The following is a 7,063-nucleotide window of genomic DNA, read 5'->3' as shown; positions in this document are numbered from 1 at the left end:
TCGATGATCTCTAGAGGTCCCTTCCAACCCCTACAATTCTGTGAGCAACCTACTCAGTGTGTCCATGCTTGAGCAGGGGGATTGGACTAGATGCCCTCCAGAGGTCCCATTCCAAACTTGAAAAATCTGTGATTCTGGGATAGACTAGATGAGACATAAAGAATGCCTCATTTGGTCATGTCTTTCGTTGTAGTAGCTACTGGTTTAATCCTCACGTCCCATTCCCCAAACGAGGATATGGTCACAAAGATCTATACTCAGAATTTCAGAATCATTTGTTCTCATCAAGAACTTGTCACAGATTATGAAATAATGGAAGACCAGAAAAGAGCAACATTTACTTTCTCACATTATCAGCAGGCACAGAGAAGAATGCTGACTAAAGACAAAGCACATATTCTTGGAGTTCTGGTAGTATTTGTATTTTGTGACACACATATCTGGTCACTTACAAAAAAAAAAAAAGCTTCCCTATGCAGATTTGCTGGAAAGGGAGACACACCATGTTTTATCCTTTTCCAGAAAAAAAAACATTCATGGATGAAGGCAAACAAATCTTTATGATTTCTGCTAATCCTTGCACTTCTGATGAGTCACGAGCAAGGGATCTAAGACTTAGGTATGGAAACTATTATGGCCAGATAACAGAAAGGTAGGTTTGTAGGTTTAGAATTTTTCAAATGTCAATAATCATCTGTTTCTGTAATAGAATTTTGTAATTCACTGATTCAAATAAGCATAGTAAATAAATAAATAAAAACTAAATAAAAGAGTATGAGTTCTCCTCTTAGGACTCCACCAATAAGGTATTTTCAATATTTTTCTTTATCTTGTGTTGCTCATGACCACTTAATTTTCTTGCATCCTTTGGTCAGCTTCTACCTTGCATGAGCCAGAATTTATTTATTTATTTTTTTTTTAACCAAAACAAATTTTGTCAAATCCATTCAGTGAGTTCTTCAGTATATAGCTGCGTTTTAAGAGTTCTTTATTACAGTATCTCCTCGCAGTTATAAACTGTACTCAAAGACTAACAATCATATGAATTGCAATAAGTTTTTTGGGAGAAAATTTTACTTGCCAGTTTACGTCATCAACTAATTGCTTTGAACAGGAGAATAAAATACATTTTGTTAAAAAATTGTAAACAAAATAATAGGCTGGATGAGTCCAATTAAAAACTGAGTAATATTGAAACAACTGTAAAAAGCTGTATAAGTATACCTTCCACAGTTGTGACTATTTTTTAAATAGCTTAAAGACTAAATTATAACATTAACTCTAGTTCATAGCCATTAAGCATATGGAAAATTAAGATTATCACAATAAATAGCAGTCATTTCTTAATTACAATGACAACATATCATGACAGCTTTGCCTTTACATCCTTTGTATTTCCAAAGGGGTTCAAAAGTGGGCATGGTGGAACAGTAAATCAATATGAACAAAATGCTTAGTCATTTCCTATCTCTGAGGCAAGTGACAGTTCCAATAGCATTTGGTGAGCATAAATTAAAGTGACCTTGGAAGAAACCTTAATGTCCTCATGTGCATAAACGAGTGAGGAACTATCTATATGCAGTTTCACACCTCATGAACTTTTACACATTATTCATCTAAATACAAAATCTGGCACTTGGGACATCATGTAGATTTCTGACATTCATTGGCAAATATAGGGTCCTGAAATAAGTGGTTAGGTTTAAATGATTGCAGATGTAGAGGCAAGAGATTTGTGGAGAGGATTATTTTCATTTTTTTTATTCCAGATGCATACTTAAAGTATAGAAAATCATTGTTCTGCCTAAAGGGTGTTTCAAAACACCAGATTTGAAAGAGCACAATGCTAGGAAAGCTGATTATACAAAACATGAGTAGAGACTGCAGTATTTCCTAGCATCTGGCATACTCAGTTAAATGAAGAGCTTGTCATATGCTGGCTTTTCAACTGTGGCATGTCACCTAAAGTCTGCAATGCTACAGAGTGGGTGAAGTAACAAAGCCTGATGTGCCAGTATCCAACATACCTTTAATTTCACACACCACTGTGTTCCCCACCATGAAATGTTGCAGGGGTATACTTTTCAGGTAATATTACATCTTTTGCTGAACTATTTGGTCCAACTGAAAGTCACAATTAGCATTTGAGAATAGAGGAAAAATGTGAACCAAGCTGCTTGTTAAACTAGAGACCTTTTTTTTATTCCCTCCTAATGCTAACTGCACCATTGCCATCATCATTTATTTTATGTCCAAGAGATAAATGTTTTTTTTTTCTGAATTGGAATGTAAAAAAAGGCACATGGTAGATGTATGATAGAAACCTCTGCATCACTATTTTGGACAGAAGTCAAAATTAAAATGAAATGGCAAATTATGCTGTATATTCAATTTGAAAAAAGGAAAAAATTATGTGGTTTAACATACATTATCAAAATTTCCAGTACTAGGTTTTCATACACACACACACACACACAAAAGAAAGACATACAGCTTTAAGAAGTTACTACAACAACAGAAACACCGAAGGAATATACTGCCATGAGTGCAACTACAGAAATATTTCATGCTCTGTCAAATTGTAAAACTGAAAAATATAGTCACAAAACATATTGCTGAAACAGAATTCTAAAATAATGATTTTGATAAAAAAATGTTGAGAAAAAGATCCGTATCATTTTGCTCAGAAAATTTTGATATATTCTGCAACTAAAACAGGCTATTCTCAGACCCTTCTTTATCAGCATACTTCTCTAAACATGACCTGTATTCTCCATCTTTTCTGTTTGGATCTCTTATAGGAGGAGTTTTTTCACATCTTTGAGAAGATAAATAAAAAGCTGATTACATCATGATTAGCAAAAATTCCAGCTGGGTTATGTACACAAACAGAAATATATAACTTTATTTTCCTCAACAATAGACATGTTTTTAAAAAGATTAACAGACTTTACATTGCACAAGAAGAATTTTATAGAGAAGAATGCAAACTAACAGTTGTGATTAAGATGATAGGTTCTACATAAGGAAACAGCCATAGCTGCCTTAGCACTGATATGCTTCACTCAATGCCTGGATGTAACTGTCTCTGTTAATGATTAGTCCCCGATCTTTCTGCTAAAATAAGCAGGTAATTTGTGTATTCTGAAGGTTTAGAAATCCAAAAAGATATATATTGCCACAGTTTAGAGCAATAACATCAACTCAAGTGTTATGTAGCAGTCCAACTCTGATCAACTATGGGCAAAGTAAAAACAGCTGAATTAGTGACAAGCCCTGTATCCTATTACTATACCAACAATTGCATTGTCACAGCTTTGACAGTAAGGGGGAAACTAACAGTTGATTCTCCATCTATTTACATTCTAGTAAATAATACATACACATAAAACATGTACATGGACTTTCCCATGTATACACAGCCCTGTTTTCTTGTACAGAGTCGTAAGAAAATATTATATTATTGTTTCCTCATGTTAATGAGTATCTAAAATGTACTGAAGGAACAAGAAAAACCTAACAAAAAACACCCTAACCTCTCAAAAAGCAAATGATTTTGAATCATCAGTAAATGCAGTGTGAGTAGTCTGCAAAAAATATAGTCTCAGAACTACCAGAAAAAAAATAATTTTGAAATATAAAAAAGAGCTCTGAAAGCTAGTAAAAGAATGTAAACAGAAGCTATTCTTTTTATTCTGAAATATCCTTCTGACTCAGTGCCATAATTTTCTAGGTAGGAGGAGGAAATGAAAAGGGAAAAGCTTGAATACTTTTTTCCTTTAGTCTTTCTCTGTTAACAAATGGCTGGAGAAAACATAAGAATCTGAAAGGGCACACTTTCCATTGTGACTGCAAAAGCTGTGATTTACTCTAACGCCTGGTACCTTTTAGCTGTGCTCAAATTTGTGATGCTATTTAAAAAATGAATAATTTATGAAAGATTATAAAATTAAAATGCTTCCCACAACTCCCCTAACAATTTCATGCAAATACCTTAACTGCACATCCCTTGTTCTTCATTTCTTAACTCCTTCCAGTAGAACAAGGAGCTCTATACACTGGGTTATATTTAACCCTATATTTAACCCTAGCCATGAATAACTTAGAGGTTAAATTCATAAACTGGGACATTTCTATTCTAATGAGAATTATACAGCAAAATAATAGAAATTCATTGATTCAATTATTTTTTCCACAATTTTAATGGAAACAATCATATATTGAACATAGTATGGACTTCACATACAATAAAAATGCAAAACAATCTGTGTACCAGAGTGCACTGTAAATACCTCTCTGCTAACACTGGCTGAGGAGTGGGCTGGCCATGCATTAATTGGCCCGGTCTTTTCACATAAATCATAGCTGTCCAAATTCTAATCAGATTTACACTGGCTGCCAATGCTCCCAAAGGCTTTGCTCTAGCCAGCTTGGCAATTCTGTAAGGAAGGCCCAACCGCACACACTATACGGCCTCCAGGGAGAACCCTTATGCTAAGAGGATCTCTCCATGGCCAATTAAATTGGCGTCAGAGTCACCTTGCACTGCTGGCATGGTGCAAAGAGCCTGCAGTGCAGCTGAGGACTAGAGCCAGGGTGTTGTCAGTTCTGATCCTAAGGTTGGGAAATGCTCTATTACAGAGTTACTTTCGCAGCTCGTTGCAAGAGAATTACACACACAACTTGCTTGTGAAATAAAAGCTTTCTCCATGACAAAAGCAGCTAACGAACTAACAGCACCTCAACACAGGATAGTCCAATAAAGTAGGACTGGAAGTCATCATGGTTATGGATGTAGACTATAAAAAATTTTTAAGAGATGCTTCAGAAAGTATCATGTATATCTTTTGTAGGTATAACAGATGAAATTTAGAAAGTTTTTATTTTACGAAACATTTAAATGTTTCCTGCAGAAGTTCTACGCTTATTAAATATACGGCATTATTCAACACTGCGTTCTTACTGCCGTATCATACAGTGACAATCATCTATAAAATGCTGACTAACCAGCAGCAGCTGTTGAACTTGCTAGAGCTGAAATCCAGTCTTCCCCAGACATTTGAACTACAGGCTGAGAAAGCTGAAATATTAAGGAAAGAGCAAATAGAAACAATGAATGAAGTCTAGCAGCTGACTTCACAGATTTTCACATCTTTGAAGATGCAAAATCTAATGACACAGCCACCTCTAACCTCGAGGACCTTATAAAAACATTGTAACTATCTGGAAGATACAGGAAGAAGGAAGCAGCTGTCAAAATCATAATACAAACATTTCACATGGATTAGTAGTGAAATACAGTCAATGTAAAATCTTTGAACTAAGCAAAACTGCACCACAGAATATAGATGGTTGTCAAACATCAAAACTTTTTTTGAAGCATATTTTTCAACACACTGGACAGCAATGTTTCTTGTTGTGGTAGACTTATTAATACTAACACATTTTTGTAGACTACTATTCCTTTGAAATGCTAGAGCTGTACCTTAAACATATTAGTTTTGTTCCCATTTCATACCTGAATAATTTTTCCTTGAACACATTTCATTTCCGTTGCATCACATCATGGTCTGGTTTTTAAAATGAAATTTTCAACATTTACTAACATTACAATAATTTATTTAATACTATACATAGGTGAGGTTTTAATGAGCAATATACTTTAATTTTGGATCTGGTACTCATGGGAAGAAGAAGCAAGGACAAAAAGAGAGAACAGCAGAAAGGCTAAGTTGAGAAGCTTTATAGAATCAAAAGTGTGGAATTCAGACCCAGATCATCTACTTGCCTTGAGAAGAAAGCAAACACAGAAAGCCAGATAAGCCTGTGTGCTTCCACATTTACAGTAGCATTCCTCTTGAGTGGAAGCAGACTCTTCATTTGAGTGGACCACCCAGGATAAATGTCTCAAATCTTAATAACCCAGGGAAGGGGTATTTTGACAGAATGATTTATGAGAGCCATGATGCAGTCATAGAAATAAATGTTAACAAATTAAGATACCTAACAAAATAACACAGTATGCATTCCTTTAAAAAGATTCTCCTTTGTAATAGATAGTAATAGGTAGAAGACCTTGAGTGGCTTTGAGTGGAAAATGCTGTGTGTGTGAAATCCTGTCATGCACTGTTGGTGAAATAATAAAGTTCTACACTAAGTTTAATACATGCTGTACTCTTAGGTATGACTAAGATAAGAATATGGTTACAACTGACAGCTTTTACATCGAGCATGTATCAGTGGATATCCAACTGAATATGGACAAAAACAAATATTGCTCAATTTATTCTAGTATAGCTGAAGACAAGGGCCAGAAATTATAACTGAATTATAAGACTATTAGCAAGATTTTGTTTCCTTAGTGATTCATGCAGAGAGACCTCAGATGACAGTGTCCATCATCTGGATAAATAAACCTGGCAGCACACAGCTGCAAATCTGTGTCAAAGTAGACATACAGCAGATATCTCATGCCAAGTGCACCACACTCGCTATAAATCCATCTATCTAGCAATTAGATACTGCACCCTGAAACTTCCTGTTAAAAAGATTGTACTGAAACTAATAAGTGTTCTCATATCAATTCATAGCACATAGTGAAAAGAACCAACCATTAAAGGCTTCCCAACAGAAATCTGTTGTGCCTCTTCATCTAAAGAGTGCATTGCACATTTTGGGGGCAAATGAGCAACTGTCCTTAGCCAAAAACTGCTTTTTCTTACATGAATATGCATGAAATACATGGAAAATTGTTTTGATATGAATACTGCTCAAACAATTTTTATATAGACGTTTGTTTATATAAACAATAATATTTTTTGTGTTCTGTGTTCTAATTGGTAAAGTCAACAAAAGGAGACAATGCTGTCTGCCAGTTGGCACAACGGAAGTGACAAGAAGGTAACTAAAGCAATAGGGAAGTAGCTTCAAGCTGAGCAAGTTATTCAGAAATATTTTGGTATCCTTGCAAGAGATAAACAATTAAAAACCACAGGAAAGTACACAGATAGAAAGTTCAACATTTCTTAACACTGACTCCATTGTAACTTCTACTATAGTGGCA

The sequence above is a fragment of the Meleagris gallopavo genome, chromosome 14 (assembly GCF_000146605.3).
Source record: "Meleagris gallopavo isolate NT-WF06-2002-E0010 breed Aviagen turkey brand Nicholas breeding stock chromosome 14, Turkey_5.1, whole genome shotgun sequence".
NCBI lineage: Eukaryota > Metazoa > Chordata > Aves > Galliformes > Phasianidae > Meleagris > Meleagris gallopavo.
This window is presented reverse-complemented; position numbering follows the sequence as displayed.